The sequence below is a fragment of the Nicotiana tabacum genome, chromosome 19 (genome assembly GCF_000715075.1).
Source record: "Nicotiana tabacum cultivar K326 chromosome 19, ASM71507v2, whole genome shotgun sequence".
Classification (NCBI taxonomy): domain Eukaryota; kingdom Viridiplantae; phylum Streptophyta; class Magnoliopsida; order Solanales; family Solanaceae; genus Nicotiana; species Nicotiana tabacum.
Window position 1 is genome coordinate 6,648,628 of NC_134098.1, and position 24,451 is coordinate 6,673,078.

At 42.1% G+C, this 24,451-nt stretch overlaps 1 pseudogene; it reads right to left on the reverse strand.

Moving 5' to 3' along the window:
- Positions 1-5,175: 5,175 nt before the first annotated feature.
- Positions 5,176-7,445, reverse strand: LOC142173358 (lysine histidine transporter-like 5; annotated as a pseudogene).
- Positions 7,446-24,451: the final 17,006 nt, after the last annotated feature.

A 24,451-nucleotide genomic window follows, 5' to 3' on the forward strand; every position in this document is an offset into this window, starting at 1 on the left:
CTCTAATGGTCCGACCTCCACCTCTAGCTGTCTGACCCCTACCTCTAGCTGGCTGAACAGGCGGTGAAGCAACCGGTGCCGATATGATAGCATGAGAATCCTGCCGATATCTGTTACTCGACAACCTAGGGCAATACCTCCTGATGTGACCAATGTTCCCACACTTATAACACCCATCCTGATGCCGTGGCTGCTGAAGCTGAAGCTGAACCGAATGGACCGGATAACTGTTGTAGTAACTCTGGAGTGGTGGTGCACTGATAGGCGCTGAATGTGCACTAAATGCTGGCTACCCAGAGTAAGGCATAATAGGACCGTGACTCCTTGAAGCACCGGGAGATGCATGAAGTGTTGAATGAAACGGTCTGGGAGGATGACCCCTACCAAAATTATCCCTGCCTCCAGGCGAGGCACCACTAAATCCACCGAACTGACGAGGCCTCTTATCAGATCTCTGCCCTCTCTCCTGTGCAAGAACCATCTCGACTCGTCTGGTGACATTAGCAGCCGCCTAGAAAGAAATCTCACTCCCAGTATCCTTAGCCATCTGCAATCTGATAGGATGAGCAAGTCCATCAATAAACCTCCTCACTCTCTCTCCCTCAGTAGGTAGTAAAAGGAGAGCATGACGGGCCAAATCCACAAAGCGGGATTCATACTGAGTAATAGTCATACTGCCCTGCTATAGACACTCAAATTGCTTGCGGTAATCCTCTCTCAGTGTGATAGGAAGGAACTTCTCCAGGAATAGCTGAGAGAACTGTTCTCAGGTAAGTGCAGGCGATCCGACTGGTCTGGTCAATGTATAATCTCTCCACCGCCTCTTGACGAAACCCATCATCTGAAATACAGCAAAATCAACCACATTGGTCTCAACTATAACCATGTTCCGCAGCGCCTCATGGCAGCGGTCAAGATAATCCTATGGGTCCTCGAAAGGTGTACCATTGGAGTGAACTGGGAAGAGCTTAGTAAACTTATCCAGTCTCAATAAGGCCTCAAAAGACATGGCAGGCCTATCATCGGTCTGTGCCGCAATAACTGGCTAAACTACCCCAACTGGCGGGGCTGCTGGAGCCTGATTCTGGGGAGCCATCTGTTTCGGAGAGGGAGTAGTGGGAGTCTGTGCTCCTCCCCCAGACTGTGAGATGGCTGGTGCCACTGTAAAAGTACCATTCTGAGCCACGCCCTCCATAAGACTCACCAGACGGACTAGAGCATCCCGAAGCACTGGAGTAGCTATAAATCCTTTCGGGACCTTAACTGGTCCAATTGGTACATTCTGAACTGGAACCTCCTCCTGAAGATCCACTTGAGATTCTACAACAGGTGCAGCCGCTCGAGCTCTAGACTGAGCTCTCTGCCTCTAGCACGACCTCGGCCTCGACCTCTACCCCTGGCCATAGTTGCCACCGGGGGCTCTGGTCCCTGTCCATCGGTAGATGTATTATGTGTTCTCACCATCTGCGGGAGAATAAGAGTAGAATGGTTCAATCATCGATGATATAAAGAAGTGATATTGTTCATAAACTTCATAGCCTCTAAGAGATAAGTACAGACGTTTCCGTACCGATCCTTCAGATTCTACTAAGCTTGCTCGTGACTCGTGAGACCTATGTAACCTAGCGCTCTGACACCAACTGTCACGATCCGGAATTCCCACCGTCGAGACCGTGATGGTGCCTAATATTTCACTTGCTAGGCAAGCCAACGTTAGAATAATATTATCCATTTTAAAATAATTTTTAAATTTATTAATAACAAAGAAACAAATGCGGAAGTAAAGTTTGAAATGTAGTGAATAATCTATAAAAATAACAGTGTCTAAATACCATCCCAAAATTGGTGTCACAAGTGCACGAGCTTCTAGAATAATACAAATAAAGGTTTGAATAAAATAAAGTTGTCCGGAAACAAATACACAACTAAAGTAAAATAGATGGGGACTTCAGAACTGCGAACGTCGTGCAGTTATACCTCAAGTCTCCTCTGGTAGTTAAAATCTGAACAAGTCTATGGTACGCTGTTGGGACTAACTCCGAAATTTGCAGAAGAAGTGTAGAGTGTAGTATCAGTACAACCGACCCCATGTACTGGTAAGTGCTGAGCCTAACCTCGACGAAGTAGTGACGAGGCTAAGGCAGGTCAATTACATTAACCTGTATGCAATAATAATAATAATAAAAATAATAGAAATAATTCAGGTGATTCATTTTAACAGTTAAAACCAACTCAGTAGTCATAACCAATTATTATTTCAATCAATTTCCGTTGCACCGTGCAACCCGCTCCCACAACATATTCATTTTCAATCCTCCCATATATTTATTTTAATCAAGTATATATAGACTTTTAAATAAGTTAGTTGCGGCGTGCAACTCGATCCCCCAATATGGACATTTAAACAAGTCTGTTGCGGCGTGTAACCCGATTACCCAATATGGACTTTTAAACAAGTTTGTTGCAGCGTGCAACCCGATCCTCCAATATGGACTTTTAAATAAGTCTGTTGCGGCATGCAACCTGATCCTCCAATATGAACTTTTAAACAAGCCTGTTGCGGCGTGCAACCCGATCTCCCAATATATTCATTTCAATCAACTCTGTTGCGGCGTGCAATCCGCTCCTCCAATATATTCATTTACCAATTCATATAGAAGAAATTGACCCAATAAATGCAACAATTAATATAGAATTTTAAAACAACAAGAATTCAATAGTTATGATTTAATTATGAAATAAATAATGACAATTAGCAATTTATTATGGAAATCAGGGAGAAAATAGGCAGTTTAATATTTAATATGCTAAATGTCAAGTAGCAATTAATTCACATAAATCAAATAAGCATGTAGCAATTATTGCAGAAATTCAAGAATTAATATTTGACAATGAATATGAGAGAAATAATTATTATAACAACTAATTCATGTATTAAAATAAATTTAGGATTATCAAATAATTATGCAAATAATTAATTTAACGACGTATAGACACTTGTCACCTCACCTATACGTCGTTCACATGCATTTTACATAACAAATAATTTAAGGGTTCTATTCTCTCAAGTCAAGGTTAACCACGACACTTACCTCGCTTTGCAAATATCAATAAATTACTCGACCACAACTTTTCCTTTTGAATTTGTCTCCAAATGCGTCAAATCTATTCACAAACAATTCGATATACTCAATACGAATCATAGGAATTAATTCCATATGAATTTACTAATGTTCCGGATAAAAATTCGAAATTCACTTTAAAATTTGATAGTGAGCCCCACGTCTCAAATATCAGAAAAACTTAAGAAATCCGAACACCCATTCCGAGACGAGTCCAACCATACAAAAATTATCAAATTCCGATGTCGAATGCACCTTCAAAACTTAAATTTTTATTTTTGGAAGATTTTATAAAAAACTCATTTTTCTCCCAAACTCTCACGGATTCATGATATAAATAAGTATGGAATCATGAAATATAATCAATACAGGATAAGGAACACTTATCCCAATATTTTTTTCGTGAAAACTGCCCAAGAATTGCCTTACCCGTGCTCAAAAATGGAAAATGGTTGAAGATGGGACGAAATCCCATTTCTAGAAGTTAAGTTTTGTTTGCCCAGATTTTACCTTATGCTATCGCGTACAATGCTTCACGATCACGAAGCACATTTATGACTGCCCAGAATTTTACTTCTACGTGAACGCGGCAGTGCTCTCGCGAACGTGAAGCACAATTTCATAGCCTTCTGCGATCGCGAACATCATTGTGTGATCACGTAGTACATCTTTTGTTCTTCAGCTTCTGCCTCATTCCTTCTACGCGAATGCGGCTTGTCCCTCGCGTTCGCGGTGCTTTGCCTGCTGTCACTGTGCGATCGCGGACCTCACTATGCGATCGCAGAGTACAAATTTCATCTGTGACCATTAAGCCTTCGCGATCGCGGACACAGTCACGCGATCGCATAGAAGGAAACCATTAGCAACAGGTTCATCAGTTTCATGGTTCCAAAATGTGCCGATCCTGATCCGAATTATACCCGAGCCCTCGGGGTTCAAAACCATATATGCACACAAGTCCTAAAATATCATACGAACTTGCTCGCACGATCAGATCGTCAAAATAACATCTAGAACTACGAATCGGACACCAAATCAAAGGAAAGTTTCAAAAAAATTTTAAAACTTATATTTTCACAAACGGACGTCCAAATCACGTCAAATCAACTTCGTTTATCTCCAAATTTCGGCAGACAAGTCATAAATATTATAGTGGACCTATACCGAGCTCCAAAACTAAAATACGGACCTGATGTCAATAAATCCAACATTAGTAAATTCTTAAAACTCCTTAAGCTTTCAAACTTTTAATTTTTCATCAAAATTCCATAACTCGGGTTAGGGACCTCAAAATTTGATTCCGGGTATACGCCCATATCCCAAATTACGATATGGACCTACCAGAACTGTCAAAACACTGATTTGAGTTCGGTTGCTCAAAATGTTGACAAAAGTCAACTCAGTTGAGTTTTAAAGCTCTATTTCACATTTTAATCCACTTTTGACATAAAGACTTTCCGAAAAATTATAAGGATTGCGCACGCAAGTCGAGGAATGATAAATTATACTTTTCGAGGTCTTAGAATACAAAATTAATTATTAAATTTAAAGATGATATTTTGGGTCATCACATAACTATATATACAGGGCGGCTCAATGGAATCAGAGGCCTAAAACCATAACTTAAGAAGATGTGAGGAAATAGCATTAGTAATGTGACAACGGTTGTACAAATAGACACGATTAATTTAGATAATCAAAAAAAAAATTGTATGGTCTTAACAAATTTTCTTTTAGGTTTTAAGTTCTCTTTTAAGTATTCCACACTATAACATTGTTCAATATTTTAAAACTACAAGTTAAATTATTTAAATATTCATATCTACTAATAAAATTTTTGATAACTAAAACCAATGTAGTGTATTGATGCAAAATGTTAATGTTTTGTTAACTTAAAAATTTTACTAATATAAATAAGTATAACTAATAGAAAAAGTTTAGGGAGAGCTTTTGACTCTAGGGGCCTAAAGCAGAAGCTTTAGTGACCTTACCCTAGAGCCACCATGTACATAACGAACATCAACATTTTTCTTTCTACTTTTCCTTTCTTGCGAAGAGTTAGACGATAGTTTGGTGAGTGGTCAAATAATATAGAGTAATCAATAGCTAAAAAGGAGAGGAATCCCTTTCTGTATAGAATTAATGCTGATACAAATGAGAAACACATTGAGATTGAACTGACTTAGCTTGATGTGAAACAAAATCACTAGAATAAATGATTCTAAAGAAATTCCTAGCTAGCGACAGAAAATGAGAAAACTATCTAATTGAAAAATATGTAATTCTTTGCTGAGATGATAATGGTGCGTGCTCCTCCAATTGGCGCCAAGACGGTTATGCTCACACCAATAATAATTGCAAGCTGAAAACAGTCAAAGAAATAAAAGTAAGTATTATACAGTTAAATGGTGTAAGTTTCCTTTACACATGATCGGTTATTATATATCGTACTCAAAATAATAACCGAAAAAATATATATTGTTTTGTATATATATACATATTTTGTATGTTATATACAAAAATTATATAAATTTTATATACTTTTTCGATCACCGAATATAAATAGTTTCTGGCACGGAATAAAATATAAAACAACCCTTATATATCTCAACAAACTTACCCAAGAAGCGATCCAATGAAAGCTCCACCTTTTAGGTTTTTGGCTGCAAATATACACACACACACACACATATATATATATATATATATATATATATATATATATATATATATTGGTTACTTTAAATTCTAAAGAAAGATAGAATATACAAAGATTGTACAAAAAATGATGTGGATGAAAATGCCAATTCTCCAAAAAAGCCTAACAGCCTCCCAAAAAAGGAAAGCACATTCCAACGAACATCGTCACGACTGTTTAACAATTGGTATACAAACAAGAATTAGTTCATTTTATTATGTTAGTATTAATTCCATACAAGTATTGAAAGATTAATTTTATTTACCAACGTAAATAATTCGGACAATAAGGGGAAGAGGTCGTCCACGAGTGAAATGACGCTTTTTAACCAAGTAACACTCAATCATGTCAAAAACAGGCATTGCAAAAACCTGAGATTTAAAAAAAACAAATGGTAATGAACATTTGATCCAATATTCAAGATATATAATAATATACTTTTCAATTTAAATAACATGCTTTCCTTATTAGTCTATTTTAAAAAGAATGACACTGTTTTTTTTTATGCCCCTTTGATCCCCTTTGTTGGAACTATTGCTCCTTTGATGACTCGAGAATGACACATTTTTATATTTAGAAATAATTGAACTTTATTTTCTTATTTTACCAACTTTACCCTTAATGAGAATCTTTTATAGTCACACAAATATCATGGCCCCACAAAGCTTTTGTCCCATAAGCTATTAGGACTACATGTTTCAAAAGTTGACCTTTTTTTTTCTCCTTAAACTTTGTGCCAGGTCAAACTAAATCATCTAAGAGACTGTTTGGCCATTAAAAATATTTTACTTTTTCTTGAATTATTTTTTTTTTACTTTTTTCGAAATCAGTGTTTGGCCATAAAATTTAAAATTTTCACTTGAAGATGAATTTTGGAATTTTTCGAAAAATTGACAAAACTCCAAAAAACTGTATTTCAAAATTTTCACTCAGATTACTCACAAAAATTCATAAACAACCCAAAATTATATTCATGTCCAAACACAACTCTAATTTTCAAATACCGTTTTCACGTGTCAGGTCAAACTAAATCATCTAAATTAAAACGGAGACAGTATACAGTTTCAGACCATCACATGATAGCTTCCAAGAACATGCAAAAATACCATAAAATTTGCAAGAGCAATTAGCCAATTAGATTGCCAAAAGCCCAGAATTCAGATGCAGCAACAGCTAAATAGCAAAATGCAACAATTGCATAAGCAACAGTAACACCTCGCCACATTGGCCCTTTAGATGGTTTTTCTCGGGTTGAAGGTATGGTTGCTTGAATTTCTAATGCAACACTATGTCCAGCAAATGCAAATGCAATCGTTCCTAAACTGTTGAAAACATCAAATGTTATTCCAGCTGGAGTATGAGATCGAAGACCATAATTAACTGGTTGTGGATGTTCAACTCCCTTGATAATTGATGCTATTGACGAAATTGTTGAGTAACTGCATGTATATATAAACACAAAAATGAATTCAATATGTCATAAAAATAACATAATAATAGACTAGTATTTTGCATTTTGTGTTCTTGTTTGGATGGTTGTTAAGTATCGTTTCATACAATATTGTACTGTATCGTTTTAATGTATACAATGCTTGGTAGATTGTATTATTTTTCACCGTTTTCATGATGTCATGCACCAATAATATGAAGAATAAACTTGCAATATTATAAAGAAAAAGTAATGTACGGGGTAGAATTATTATATGAAATAGATATGATTAAGGATAAAATATGATTATTTAATAATATGGAAAAGCAAGATGAGAGAAAAAAAGAAAGAAAAGGAAACAACGCGACCACAACCAAATTGGTCATTTCATAAATGATACTTTTTGTCATTACATAACGATAGATTTAATGATATGATACAATAAAATTTAAGTAACAATAAAAAAATTGTATTCAAAGTAACAATACGATATAATACAATAGGTAACAACCATCCAAACAATACGATACAATACAATAGAAAAAAGAAATCGTGTTTTGCATTTTTTGAAGATTTTTATAAAAACCTCATTTTCTTCAATTAAATTCACGGATTCATGATGTAAATAAGTATGGAATCATGAAATATAATCGATTTAGGATAAAGAACACTTACCAAGTTCAAACTTTCGTTCCTATCATGCGAGTTTATTGATCTCGGAGTTTGAGCTTTTAACATTCTATTCTCTCACAGATGGTGAGGACACGAGCTGCATTTACTAATGACGCTACCCCAGAGCAGGTGTCGCTAGGGGCCGAGGCAGAGGCAAAGGTAGAGGCCAAAGAGGAGCTCGTGTCGCAGCTAGGGCACCTACCAGAGCAGCAGTCGAGGAGCCGCCAATAGCTCCGGTTGGGGGACAGGTACCGGAGGCACCTGCTGTTACCCCCGCACTTCAGGAGACTTTAGCACAGTTATTGAGCATGTATGGTACATTGGCCTAGGTGGGGTTGATTCCGGTTACGCCACCTACTTTACAAATCGGGGAAGGGACTCAGACTCCCATCGCCCGTACTCCAGAGCAGCGAGTCCACATTGGTCAGGTTTCAGGAGTCATGGCGACTCATCCTGTGGTTCCAGTTCAGCCCAAGGTTAGGGCCGCAACATCTGAGGAAGAACATCTTAGACTTGCAAGGTTCAAGAAGCATGACCCTCCTACTTTCAGTGGTTTAGCTTCAGAGGGTGCAATGGTTTTCTAGAGGAGTGTGTAACGACGCAGCCGATTGTTTTGAGAGTAATAGCCTCGTTCCCCTATTTATTGCTTCTCTCATATCTATTTCTGCTATTGTGACTTGCTGGAAGGTTTCATTTTGGTGTTTGGAGTGTTTTGGGACACTTACTCCCTAAATGGAGGTTTAAGCCTTAGGATTTGGACCATAGTCGGAGCTATGTGAATACGACTCCCGAATGGAGTTCTGTCGGTTCTGTTAGCTCCGTTAGGTATTTTGGACTTAGGTGCGTGCCCGGATTATGTTTTGGAGGTCTGTAGCTCATTTAGGCTTGAAATGGCGAAAGTCAAATTTAAGGAGATTTGGACCGGTAGTAGAAATTTTGATATCGGGGTCGAATTTCGATTTCAGAAGATGGAGTATGTCCGTAATGTTGAATGAGACTTGTGTGCAAAATTTGAGGTCAATCGGACGTGATTTGATAAGTTTCGCCATTGGTTGTGGTAATTTAAAGTTTCAAGTTCTTTAAGTTTGAATTGGAGGGTGGTTCTTGATTTTTAGCGTTGTTTGATGTGGTTTGAGGGCTCGACTAAGTTCGTATGGCGTTTTAGGATTGGTTGGTATGTTTGATTGAGGTCCAGGGGGACTCGGGTGAGTTTCGGATGCCCAACGGAGCGATTTTTGGACTTAGGAGGTTGTTGAAGTTTTCTGATGTCTGAGTTCTAGTTTCCTTATACGCGATCGCGTGGGGTGATCCGCGATCGTGTAGGCTTAGTTGGGCAGAGAATGGAATTGTTATTCGCGTTCGCGGACATGGTCATGCGAACGTGTAGTGATGTGAGGTGGTGCTTCGCGAACGCAGAGCCAAGGTCGCGTTCGCGTAGAGTTAAGGAGGCTAAAGCTGGGCCACGAGCTTTGCTCATCGCGAACGCGTGAGTCTGAGAGCCAGAGCAGCGGGTTCGCGTGGTGTTTTTTGTGTTCGCGTAGAGTTAATTTATGGGGCAGCAAAGTTGTTCTTCGCGATCGCGAGGCTATTTCTGCAATCACGATTAAGGAATCACTGGGCAGACTTATATCGTTTCCAAAACGGGGGGTTTGCCATTTTATCAAAAAATTGAGTTGGGAGCTCGAATTTGGACGAGGTTTTGAGGGATTTTCAAAGATATCGAATGGGTAACGATTCTTAACTCTATTTTGGTTATATCCCACTAATCTATCATTAATTTCCTCTTTAATTTCGGATTTTGGGGTTGAAATTGGAAAAACTTTGGAAGAACTTCTTCAACAAAGATTTCGAATTTTGAAAGGGGATTTGTGGTCGTATTTGAGTAATTTTTATATGGTTAGTCTTGTGAGTGAATGGGTGTTCGTATTTTGTGACTTTACCCAATTCCGAGACGTGAGCCCGGGTCGACTTTTTAGGACGTATTTCAGAATTTTTATTAAAATATTGATTTCATTAATTAGATTAGTCTATTATAGTTGTATTTATGATATGTAATTATTTTTGGCTAGATTTGGGCCATTCGGAGTCGGATATTCGTGGAAAAGGCATTGTTACCGATTGATTGAGTTTGGTTCGAGGTAAGTGACTTGCCTAACCTTATGTAGGAGAAACTCCCCTTAGGATTTGGTACTGTTTTGATATGTGAGCACCGTGTACGTGAGGTGACGAGTACGTACACGGGCTATTTGTTGTAAAACTCCGTTCTTCACTGAGTAATAACCTATTTTCTCCTTATTTGAGCAACACTAGCATATGTAACTATCCTGTTTAGTTTAGAATAGCATGCCTACGTGTCTTAACTGCCTATCTGAACTCTGTACAGCATGTTTAGTGAAATTCCTATTTTTTTTCCTTGACTTGAACTTAGTCTCGATTGTAAGTTTTCTTGCGGTAACTATTATTTTCGTTGGTTGAGCTGTATATTTACTTTGGGACTGCGGAACGGTATTCCGGGAGATCCCCATATACTACATATTTACTTTGAAACTACGGAATGGTATTTCGGGAGATCCCCATGTACTGCATATTTACTTTGGGACTACGGAATGGTATTCTAAGAGATCCCTTTGTTCTGCATATTTACTTTGGGACTACGGAACGGTATTCCGAAAGCTCCCCCTGCACATTTATGTTTGGGACTACGATACTGTATCTCGGGAGATCCCCTACTGTTATCTCTGTGTACTGAGCTGTTATCTTCTATGAATTCTTTCTTGTTAAATTTCAATCTTTATTTTACTGTGATATTTCATTCTTGCCTTGCTTTATTATTATTTATACTAGTAGGGTCCTGACCTGACCTCATCACTACTCGACCGATGTTAGGCTTGGCACTTACTAGGTACCGATTGTGGTGTACTCATGCTACTCTTCTGCACATGTTTTTCCTGTGCAGATCCAGGTGCTCCTTATCAACCGCACTATCAGTGAGCCGGGACAGCTTTGGAGACTTCAAGGTATATCTGCCGTGTCCGCAGACCTCGGAGTCCCCTTCTACTCTTCCCCATGTCCATTATCTTCTGTATTTGTTTTTTATAGACTCTGATGTATAGAGACACTAGATTCTTCCTTCTGTAGTTTGTGATTCACGATGTTCCGGGTTTTGAGAATGTTGTGTAGTATATGGAGTAGTCGGTTATTGTATATGCCAAGCGGCATGGTGCTCAGTTATGGTGTTATTGCTATAGTTAGTTGTTAAATTTATGTTTTCATTTCATTATTCTGCAAATGTTAGGCTTACCTAGTCATAGAGACTAGGTGCCGTCATGACGTCATACGGAGGGAAAATTGGGTCGTGACAAGTTGGTATCAGAGCTCTAGGTTCATAGGTGTCGTGAGTCACAAGCCGGTTTATTAGAGTCTCGCAGATCAGTACGGAGACGTCTGTACTTATCTTTGGGAGGCTATGGAACTGTTAGGAAAATTTACTACTTTGATTCCTTGTCGTGCGAAAATTGTTGACTTCAAAAATTCTAAACTTCTGTATTTTATTCTCTCACAGATGGTGAGGACACGTACATGTGGATCAGATGACCAGGCACCCGCGCCCCCTGCTAGGGCCGCGAGAGGCTGAGGTCGGGGTTGAGGCCTAAGACGTCCACGTGGTGCAGCCAGAGCACCCGCACAAGCTGCTACAGAGGAGCCCCTAGTAGCTCCATCTGGAGGGTAGACACCTGAGGTTCCTGTTTCTGCACCAGCCCTCTAGGAGACTCTAGCCCAGTTTCTGAGTATGTTCAGAACCTTAGCTCAGGCTGTATTGATTCCACTTGCTCCTGTCACATCTTAGGCCGGAGGAGGAGCACAGACTCCCAGAGCTGATACTCCAGAGCAGCTGGTTCAAGTCGACTAGGTTCCAGAGATTATACCAATGCAGCTGGTAGCTCCAGCTCAGCCTGAGGTTAGGGAAGCAGCTTCTGAGGTGGAGCAGCTCAGACTTGAGAGGTTCAAGAAGTACCACCCACCTACCTTCAGCGGATTGGCTACAAATGATGCTCAGGGTTTTCTGAAGGAGTGTCATCATATTCTTTGTACTATGGGCGTAGCGGAGACGAGTGGGGTTTCTTTAACTACATTCCAGCTTAGAGTAGCAGCCTATCAGTGGTGGCGTGCTTATGAGCTGAGTAGTCCGAATGAGGCAACTTCACTCACATATACTCAGTTCCCGGACATGTTTTTGAGAGAGTATGTCCCTCGGAGCCTCAGGGACTCATGGTGCATGAAGTTTGAGCAGCTGCGCCAGGGATCTATGTCCATGTCAGAGTATGCAGTCCGTTTAAGTGATTTGGCCCAACATGCACTGGCCATGGTTGCCACAGTTTGAGATAGGGTTCGATGGTTTATTGAGGGACTCCACCCCAACATCCGGATTAGTATGGCCAGAGAGTTGGAGATGGATATTTCTTATCAGCAGGTTGTGAGTATAGCCAGGAGATTGGAGGGCATGCTTGCCCAAGACAGAGAGAAGAGAGAGTCCAAGAAGTCTCGAGAGACTGATTATTATTCTGGTGCTCGTTCCCCAGCAGCTCGCCATGGTAAGGGTTATGTAAGTCACCCCATTCATTCAGCTCTTCCAGCCGCCAGCAATGTTCCAGCTCCTTCTAGGCCCAGGAGCCTTATTATGCACCGGCGGTATCTAGTATGCCTCCTGCACGGGGTGTTCCTAGTGGCCAGTCCAGTAGATATGGCCCGAGCTAGACACAACAGCCACGCCCTCCCAGAGCTTGTTTTGAGTGTGGCGAGACTCGCCATATGGTGAGGGATTGCCCCAGATTTAGGAGGGGTGCACCTCCATAGACTTCTCAGCCACAGCGTGCTCCACCAGGTCCTCAGGCTATGATTCCAGCACCAGCTGCCACCCTACCTGCTCAGCCAGCCTGAGGTGGAGGTCGGGGAGGTTGAGGTCCCCTTAGAGGGGGAGGCCAGGCCAGATATTATACCCTTCCTGCTCGTATAGAGGAAGTCGCTTCTGATTCTATCATTACAGGTATTGTCCCGGTCAGTCATAGAGATGTGTCGGTATTATTTGACCCAGGCTCTACATATTCCTATGTGTCCTCTTATTTTGCCCCGTATTTGGGCGTATCTCGGGATTCTTTGAGTTCCCCTGTTTATGTGTCTACTCCTGTGGGAGATTCTCTTGTTGTGGACCGCGTGTATTAGTCGTGGTTGATTGCTCTTAGTGGTTTTGAGACCAGAGCCGATTTATTATTGCTCAGCATGGTGGACTTTGATATTATTTTGGGCATCTACTGGTTGAAACCCCATTATGCTATTCTTGATTGTCACGCTAAGACCGTGACGCTGACTATGCCAGGTTTACCGCGATTAGAGTGGAGAGGTACCTTAGAATACTCTCTCAGCAGAGTTATTTCATTCCTTAAAGCTCAACGAATGGTTGGGAAGCGGTGTGACGCGTATCTAGCTTATGTGAGAGATGTCAGTATTGATACCCCTACAGTTGAGTAAGTTCCAATAGTGAGGGACTTTCCAGATGTGTTTCCAGCTGATCTTCTGGGCTTGCCGCCCGATAGAGATATGGATTTTGGCATTAATTTATTGTCGGGCACTGAGCCCATCTATATTCCTCCATATCATATGGATCATCCTGAATTGAAGGAGTTGAAGGAGCAGTTACAGGTGTTGCTTGATAAGGGTTTCATTCGGCTCGGTGTGTCACCTTGGGCTGCTCCTGTCTTATTTGTGAAGAAGAAGGATGGTTCTAAGCGGATATGTATTGATTACTGCCAGTTGAACAAAGTCACAGTGAAGAACAAGTATCCATTACCTCGTATTGATGACCTATTTGATCAGTTACTGGGTGCCAGAGTGTTTTCCAAGATTGACTTGCGTTCAGGTTATCATCAGTTGAAGATTCGGGAGCCAGATATCCCGAAGACTGCTTTTAGGACCAGAAATGGTCACTATGAGTTTCTTGTTATGTCTTTTGGGCTGACCAATGCCCCAACAGCTTTTATGCACTTGATGCACAGTGTGTTCCGGCCTTATCTTAACTCGTTCGTCATTGTGTTTATTGATGACATTCTGGTGTACTCCCAGACTCGGGAGGATCATGAGCAGCACCTGAGGACTGTGCTTCTGACCTTGAGAGAAAATAAGTTATATGCAAAAAATTTAAAGTGTGAGTTTTGGCTAGACTCAGTGGCATTCTTGGGTCATATAGTAACGAGTGATGGGTTCCACGTGGATCCGAAGAAGATTGAAGCAGTGCAGAGTTGGCCCAGACCGACCTCAGCTACAGAGATCCGGAGTTTTCTTGGTTTAGCTGGGTATTACCGTCAATTTATAGAAGGTTTCTCATCTTTTGCAGCACCTATGACCAGGCGGACACAGAAGGGTGCTCCGTTCAGGTGGACAGAGGAATGTGAGGAGAGCTTTTAGAAGCTCAAGACAATTTTGACTACAGCCCCAGTATTGGTATTGCTTATAGGTTCGGGGTCTTATACTGTATATTGTGATGCATCATGGAAGGTGCACGAAAGGAACTATCCTGTCCATGACCTTGAGTTAGCAGCTATTGTTCATGTCTTGAAGATTTGACGGCATTATTTGTACGGTGTTCCTTGTGAGATTTACACCGATCACTGGAGTTTGCAGCATCTGTTCAAGCAGAAGGATCTTAATTTGCATCAGAGGAGGTGGTTGGAGCTAGTTAAGGATTATCATATCACCATATTGTACCACCCTAGGAAGGCCAATGTGGTGGCCGATGCTTTGAGTCACCGGGCAGAGAGTTTGGGGAGCTTAGCATATCTACCAGCAGCAGAGGCCCATGGCGTTGGATGTTTAGGCCTTAGCTAGCCAATTTGTGAGATTGGATATTTCTGAGCCGAGTCGAGTATTGGCTTATGTGGTCTCTCAGTCTTCTATTTATGATCGTATCAGGGAGCGTCAGTATGATGACCCTCATCTTCTTGTCCTTAAGGACACGGTCCAGCACAGTGATGCTAAGGAGGTCACTATTGGAGATGATAGTGCATTGAATATGCAGGGCAGGCTATATGTGCCCAATGTAGATGGTTTGCGTGAGTTGATTCTCTAGGAGGCTCACAGTTCACGGTACTATGTTCATCCGGGTGCCGCAAATATGTATCAGGACTTGAGACAGCATTACTGGTGGAGGAGGATGAAGAAGGATAGAGTAGAGTATGTGGCCCGATGTCTAAATTGCCAGCAGGTGAAGTATGAGCATCAGCGGCCAGGTGGGTTGCTTCAGAGGTTGGAGATTCCGGAGTGGAAATGGGAACGGATCACTATGAATTTCGTTGTTGGACTCCCACGGACTCAGCGGAGGTTTGATGCAGTTTGGGTGATTATGGATAGGCTGACCAAGTCGGCTCATTTCATTCATGTGATGACTACCTATTCTTCCGAGCAGCTAGCTCGAATCTACATCCGTGAGATCGTCAGGCTTCATGGCGTACCGGTATCTATTATCTCTTATCGGGGTACGCAGTTTACATCACGATTTTGGAGAGCCGTACAGCAGGAGTTGGGTACTAGAGTGGAGCTGAGCACAATATTTCACCCTCAGACGGACGGACAGTCCAAGCGCACTATTCAGATATTGGAGGATATGCTTCGCACTTGTGTGATAGATTTTGGGGGTACCTGGGACCAATCGTTTCCATTTGCGGAGTTTGCTTACAACAAAAGTTATCAGTCCAGAATTCAGATGGCACCGTATGAGGCTCTGTATGGTAGGCGGTGTCGGTCCCCAGCGGGTTGGTTCGAGCCGGGCGAGGCCAGATTATTGGGTACGAACTTGGTTCTGGATGCCTTGGAGAAGTTTAAGGTGATCCAGGATAGACTTCGTACAGCCCAGTCCAGACAGAAGAGTTACGCGGACCAAATCCCCTCGCAATTGCGAAGTTTACAGACCTGAAGCACACCAGCTATGATTTCTATTTTCAATTCACTTCATAGTCTATCTGAAACTCACCCGAGCCCTCGGGGCTCTAAACCAAAAGTGCACACAAGTCTAAAAACATCATATGAACTTGCTCGCGCAATCAAATTGCCAAAATAATACCTAGAACTACAGATTTAGCACCAAATCAAATGAAATTCTCAAGAACACTTTAAAATTTCTATTTCCTCAACTGGACGTCCGAATCACGTCAAACAAACTCTATTTCTCACCAAATTTCACTGACAAGTCTTAATAATGAACCTGTACCGGGCTCCGAAACAAAAAATATGGGCCCGGTACTAGCAATGCCAAACATCAATCAATTCTTAAAGACATTAGATTTTCAGACTTTTAATTTTCATCAAAGATTCATAACTCGAGCTAGGGACCTCCGAATTCGATTCCGGGCACACGCTCAGATCCCATATTTTGATGCGGACCCACCAGGACCGTAAAAAATTGGATCCGGGCCCGTTTACCAAAAATGTTGACCGAAGTCAACTCAAGTGAAGTTTTTAGGCAAAAATTCTTATTCTTATCAGTTTTTAACATAAAAGCCTTCCGGAAGGACGCCCGGACTACGCACGTAAATCGAGGAAGGTTAAATAATGATTTTTTAAGGCTTTGAATCACAAAATTAGGTTTAAAAATACTAGATGACCTATCAGGTCATCACATTCTCCACCTCTAAAACAATTGTTCGTCCTCGAACAAACATAGAAAAGTACGTGGGCTGGTGAAACGATGTGGATATCTACTCCGCATGTCCGACTCAGACTCCCAAGTAGCTGTCTCGACGGGCTGACCTCTCCACTGCACTCGAACTGAAGGGTAACTCTTTGATCTCAACTGGCGAACCTGCTGGGCTAGAATAGCCACCAGCTCCTCCTCGTAAGTCAAATCCTTGTCCAACTAGACAGAGCTGAAGTCTAACATATGGGACGGATCGCTGTGATACTTCCAGAGCATGGACACATGGAATACCGGATGAACTGATGATAACCCCAGTGGTAACGCAAGCCTGTAAGCCACCTCTCCCACTCTCTCCAGAATCTCAAAAGGTCCGATATACCTAGGGCTCAACTTGCCCTTCTTTTCAAACGTCCTTACACCCTTCATGGGTGATACCCGAAGCAACACTCTCTCCCCGACCATGAATGCAACATCACAAACCCTGCAGTCGGTATAACTCTTCTGCCTGGACTGAGCTGTGTGAAGTCGATCCTGAATAATCTTAACCTTATCCAAGGCATCCTGTACTAAGTCTGTGCCCAACAACCGAGCCTACCCGGCTCGAACCACCCAACTGGCGACCGGCACTACCTACCATATAATGCCTCATAGGGAGCCATCTGAATGCTCGACTGGTAGCTGTTATTGTAGGCAAAATCTGCAAGGGGCAAGAACTGATCCCACAATCCTCCGAAGTCTATGACACATGCGCGGAGCATATCCTCCAATTTCTGAATAGTGCGCTCGGACTGTCTGTCCATCTGAGGATGAAACATTATGCTCAACTCAACCCGCGTGCCCAACTCATGATGTACTTCCCTCTAGAAGTGCGAGGTGAACTGTGTACCTCGATCAGAAATGATAGACATGGGCACACCGTGAAGACGGACGATCTCACGGATGTAAATCTCTGCCAACCGCTCTGAGGAATAGGTAACTACCACAGGAATAAAATGTGCTGACTTAGTCAGCCTGTCCACAATGACCCAAATGGCATCGAACTTCCTCTGGGTCCATGGGAGTCCAACAATGAAATCCATAGTGATACGCTCCCATTTCCACTCAAGGATCTCAAACTTCTGAAGTAAACCACCAGGTCTTTGATGCTCACACTTTACCTGCTGGCAATTTAGACACCGAGCTACATACGCAACTATATCTTTCTTCATTCGCCTCCACCAATAATGTTGCCGCAAGTCCTGATACATCTTGGTAGCGCCCGGATGAACAGAATACCGGGAACTGTGGGCTTCCTCAAGAACAACTCACGAAGTCCATCCACATTAGGCACACAAATACGACCATGTATCCTCAAAACTCCATCATCTCCAACAGTAACCTGCTTGGCACCACCGTGACACACTGTGTCTCTAAGGATAAGTAAATGAGGGTCGTCATCCTGCCGATCTCTGATGCGCTCAAACAAAGAAGTCCGAGCAACTATACAAGCTAGAACACGGCTGGGCTCAGAAACATCCAACCTCATGAACTGGTTGGCCAGGGCTTGAACATCCAATGCAAGCGGTTTCTCACCAATTAGAATATATGCAAGGCTACCCATACTAGCTGACTTTCTACTCAAAGCATCGGCCACCACATTGGCCTTCCCAGGATGATACAATATGATGATATCATAGTCTTTCAATAGATCCAACCACCTCCTCTACCTCAAATTGAGCTCCTTCTGCTTGAACAAATACTGCAAGCTTCGATGATCTATGAATACCTCACATGGCACGCCGTAAAGATAGTGCCTCCAAATCTTCAGTGCATGAACAATGGCTGCTAGCTCTAGATCATGAACATGGTAATTCTTCTCGTGAACCTTTAGCTACCATGAAGCATATGTAATAACATTGCCACCGTGCATCAATACCGCACCCAGACCAATACGAGATGCATCACAATATCCTGTATAAGATCTTGAACCTGAGGGTAACACCAATACCGATGTCGTAGTCAAAGTTGTCTTGAGCTTCTGGAAGCTCTTTTCACCCTCGTCTGACCATCTGAACGGGGTACCCTTCTGGGTCAACCTGGTCAACGGGGCTGCTATAGATGAAAACCTCTCTATGAATCGACGGTAGTAGCCTGCCAAACCCAAGAAACTACGGATCTCTATAGCTGATGTGGGTCTAGGCCAGTTATGAACTGCCTCAATCTTCTTAGGATCCACCTGAATACCCTCTGCTGATACAACGTGACCCAAGAAAGCAACTGAACTCAACCAAAACTCGCATTTTGAGAACTTAGCATATAACTGGCTGTCTCTCAGAGCCTGAAGAACGATCCGAAGGTGCTGCTCATGCTCCTCTCGGCTGTGGGAGTAGATCAAGATATCATCAATAAACACAATCACGAAGGAATCCAAGTCGGGCTTGAACACCTGGTTCATCAAATCCATGAATGTTGCTGGGCATTTGTCAAATCAAATGACATCACTAGAAACTCATAATGCCGATACCAAGTCTGAAAAGCTGTCTTAGGGACATCGAATGCCCTAATCCTCAACTGATGGTAGCCAGATCTCAAATCAATCTTCGAAAACACCTTGGCACCCTGAAGCTGATCAAATAAATCAGCAATCCTCGGCAATGGATACTTGTTCTTGATGGTGACTTTGTTCAACTGCCAATAATCTATACACATCCTCATCGATCCATCTTTCTTTTTTACAAACAACACAGGTGCACCCCAGGGCGAGACACTAGGACTAATGAAGCCCTTATTAAAAAAATCTTGCAACTGTCCCTTCAATTCTTTCAACTCTGGAGGGGCCATGCGGAATGGCAGAATGGAAATGGGTTGAGTGCCCGGAGCCAAATCAATGCAGAAATCAATATCCATGTCGGGTGGCATTCCTGGTAAGTCTGCAGGAAACACCTCTGGAAACTCATGAACAACCGGCATTGAATCCATGGAAGGAACCTCCGCACTAGAATCACAGACATAAGCCAAATAAGCTAGACACCCCTTCTCGACCACATGCCGAGCCTTCACATAAGAGATAACCCTGCTGATAAAATGGCCAAGAGTCCCTCTCTACTTTAATCGAGGCAACCACGGCAAGACTAAGGTCACTATCTTGGTGTGACAATCTAATATAGCATGATAAGGTGACAGCCAATCCATACCTAAAATGACATCAAAATCAACCATATCGAGAAGTAAAAGATTTACACGATTCTCAAAACTCCCAATGATGACCACACACGAACAATAAACACGATCTACAACAATAGCATCACCCACTGATGTGGACACACACAAAAGAGCACTCAAAGAATCACGAGGCACAACCAAATATGAAGCAAAATAGGATCACACATAGGAGTAAGTAGATCCCAGATCAAATAGAACTGAAGCATCTCTACTGCAAACTGAAATAGTACCTGTGATAACAGCGTCAGATGACCCAGCCTCAGGCCTGTCTGGGAAAGCATTACACTGGGGTTGGGCCCCACCACTCTTAACTACGTCCCTGGGACGGCCTCTAACTGGCTGGTCTCCACCTCTAATGGCCTGACCTCCACCTCTAACAGTCTGGCCTCTACCTCTGGCTGCCTGACTGCTGCCCCTGAAACTGACCTTGTCGACCTGAGTAACCACCCTGATAACTCTGGAGTGGAGGTGCACTAATAGGAGCTGGTGGTGCACTGTAGGCTAGCTAGTTGGAATAAGGCATATGTGGACCACGACTACATGAGGCACCGTGGGATGCCTGGAGTGCTAAATGAAATGGTCTGGGAGGATGACCTCTACCAAAAGTACCCCTGCCTCTAGATGAGGCATCGCTGAACTCACCGGAATGACGAGGTCTCTTGTCAGGCCCTTGACCTCCCTGGGCAAGAACCATCTCGACTCGTCTGGCGACATTAGCAGCCACCTGAAAAGAAATCTCACTCCCATTCTCCTTAGCCATCTGCAATCTGATAGGCTGAGCAAGTCTGTCAATAAACCTCCTCACCCTCTCTCTCTCGGTGGGAAGCAGAAGAATAGCATGACGAGCCAAATCCACAAAACGGGTCTCATACTGAGTAACAGTCATACTTCCCTGCTGGAGACGTTCAAACTGACGGCGATGCTTCTCTCTCAATGTGATAGTTTCATTAAACTTAAATTGGGGTGCGATTCGTGGTTCGGATGTTGTTTGATGTGATTTGAGGTCTCGAGCAGGAAGTCTCGAGCAGGTTTGTGTTATGTATTGGGACTGGTTGGTACGATTGGACGGGGTCACAGGGGCCTCTAGTTTGATTCGGGGTGGTTCCAGTCCAAGTTTGGGTGTTTTGATGATGCTGGTTGTTGGTTCTAGTGTTGTGCTTCGCGTTCGCGAGGAGCCTCTCGCATTCGCAAAGAAGGATTTTGTTGTTGGAACTTTGTTCTTTGTGTTCGCGAAGAGGCTCTCATGTTCGCGAAGAAGGAATTTTTGTTGTCCGTCATCTGATTTTGGAGGCTCATATCTCTTAATCTATAAGGAATTTGGAGATGATCTAAATATGAAAGTTGTAGTCCTTTGTCTCTCATTTTCAGAAAGGTTAACCGGTTGTCATTTGGAGTTTTGTACCAAACGTTATGGTGGATACACTATAGGCTATCTGGGAAGAGTTTGGAAATCTTGGTTACACAGGGCTGACTTTGGAAGCTTATAGCTCGCAATATATAAGGAATTGGGAGATGAGAACAAATAAAAGTTATAGCCCTTGGAGTCTAGTTTTCAGAAAGTTAAACCATTTATCAGTTAGATTTTTGTACAAAACGTTATGACCATTATACTAGAGGCTGTCTGAGAAGAGTTTGAAAATGGTTGTTGGAGAATTTGTTCATCGCGAACGCGAGGGGAGGGTCGCGAACCTCGCGAACGCGAAGAACAAACCCCTGGGCAGTAGAATAAAGTCCAAATTCGTCTCATTCTTCCAATTTTGGACCAAGAAAGCTCGGGTGAGGCGATATTTCGAGGGTTTTTCAAGGAAAATATTGGGGTAAGAATTCCTAACTTGATTTTGGTTAAATTACATGAATCTATTGTTGTTTTTATCACTATATTAGTGAATTGGGTTGAAAATGGTAGAAATCCTCTAGACTTTAATTTAAGATTTGAAGTCCGATCCGTTATCAGAATTTGATAATTTTGGTATAGTTGAACTTGTATCGGAATGGGTGTTCGGATTTCGTAAAAGTTTTGTCGGGTTCCGAAGGGCGGGCCCCGCGCTGACTTTTTAGAATAAAATTTTAAGTTGGTGTTTTATTATCCGAAATTATTTTTGATGAATTTTAATGTAGCTATACAATTAATTTGGATAGATTTGAGCTGTCCGGGGGTGAATTCAAGCAAGAAGGCTATATTGGAATATCTGCCTCACTTTAAAAGACCGCATTTGCGAAGATGGGCTGGGACTGGGATTCTCGCATTTGCGAGATTTCTGTCGCATTTGCGATGGTTCAATGTTCGCAATTGCGAACAAATGGTTCGCATTTGCGAAGGCAGCAGAGATGCGAGGAGTTCGCATTTGTGATACTTTTCTCACATTTGCAGGCTTCGCATTTGCGAAGCCCAGGTTGCAAATGCAACATCTGCAGCTGATCAAAATGACTTTTGGACAGGATTTTTGATTCATTTCCCAAATTTTCAAAACCCAAAACACAAGAGGCAATTTTCCAAAGATCATTTCTTCCCCAAATCATAGGTAAGTGATTCTAAACTAGTTTCTTTCAATCTTTCACAACATTTTACAAGATTTAAACCTAAAATCTAAGGTTTTCATGGTGGAATTTGGGGGTTGGGGATTATTGGTAGAAAACTAGGGATTTCGAAATTTGGGGATTTAGACCTCAAATTGAGGTCGGATTCCAAAACCAATTGTATATACAGGTTCGGGGGTGAATGGGTAATCAGGTTTTGGTCCGAATTTAGGGTATGGGCCAAGCGGGCCCGGGTGTTGACTTTTTTGACTTTTTCAAAAAATAACCTAAATTGAATTCTTTGTAATCATAAGTAGTTCCTAAAGCTTAAATTTAATCGTTTGGTTGGTCATTTTCTAGATTCTATTGGTCCGGAGGCTTGTGTGAAAGGAAAAGCTATGATTGAGTGTTGGGTGGCCGTCGGAGCGAGGTAAGTGTCGTGGTTAACCTTGGTTTGAGGGATTATGTATTATGCGCCTATTTGCTACGTATTTGTATGTTGAGTACAATGGATAGGTGAGGTGACGAGTACCTATGTATTGTTGTCGAGTCATAACATGCGAGTGAGTCTTATTATTGTAATTGTGGTATTCTTTCAATATTGTGAGATTTCCTAAAGGTTCTGTAGCCTCTCGAAGATAAGTACAGACGTCTCTGTACCGATCCGCAAGACTCTACTAAACCCGCTCATGACATGTGAGACTTATGTAACCTAGGCTCTGATACCAACTTGTCACAACCCTAAACTCAAACCTGTCATAATGGTGCCTATCGATGGTACTAGGCCAACCGACTTCCACAATACTACAACAATTCATTCACAGATATGCCAAAAGGAGTCTTGTATAGCAAAATTTCATAAAAGAAACAAGGGTTGAACTCAAAAATAGAAATGCGGAATGAAAAGCCCCAAACATCGGGGTGTCACTGAGTCATGAGCAACTACTAAAAATTGGTCCGACAACAATAAGACTAACATAGTCCAGGCAAAATCCAAAATACAACTAAGGCGGAGATAAAGAAGGAGAAACAGGGCTGCGATCGCTAGGCAGCTACCTTGCTAACTCCAATGATCAGCTAACAGAATATCAGCAGCCGCTACCGTGACCAAAAATACCTGGATCTGCACACAAGGTGCAGGGAGTAACATGAGTACAACAACTCAGTAAGTAACAGAAATAAATAAAGGCTGAGAAGTAGTGACGAGCTAAATACAAGTACAGTTCATATCACAAAAAATTTAGTAAAGTTCGGCATGCTTCGTAACTAGAGTTTAAGTCAAATCACCTTGTCTAAATCAAGTTCAAGTCAATCAATTAGAAATATCTTTCAATAGTTCTCAAACAAGGACTCAAAGCAACTATAAGCACGGATGATGAAATCATATACTGCCCCTCGGGCTAACATCACTCAGTCCTCCCAATAACTCCAACCTCACAATCACTCATGCCTCACCATCAATCATCCCTCACAATCGCTCAGCACTCGGCACTCGTACTCAGTAGGTACCTGCGCTCACTGGGGGTGTTCAGACTCCGGATGGGCTCCTACAGCCCAAGCATTATAATCTGCACGGATAACTCACGTGCTGCACGGACAACTCACGTGCTGCACGGACAACTCACGTGTTATAATATCATATCATAATCCGCCACGGACAACTCTCGTGCTAAGGTACAATACCTCACAAATAGTTCCTCGGCCTCACTCAGTCATAAACCTCTCCAATCTCTCGGGCTCTCGGAAATCAAAGAAATCAGCCCAAACAACATTAACATGATGCATCAAATAGAATAGCAGAGACTAAGCTATGATGTAATAATGCATGAACATGACTGAGTACGGGATGTCAACTAAAGCAGTGAGAGGACAGCAAGAAACGACCTCTAAGGGTCCAAACAATACTGGCATAAGGCCTAGAGATTGTATCTACCATGATTTACAGTAAATCTTTCTAAAGCACATAAAGAGCATATAGCTACAACGGGTTGTTCAACTTTACAGTTGCTACGAGACGGACCGAGTCACAATCCCCTAATGGTGCACGCCCACACGCCCGTCACCTAGCATGTGTGTCACCTCCGAATAGTCACATGACACAAAAATCCGAGGTTTCATACCCTCAGAAC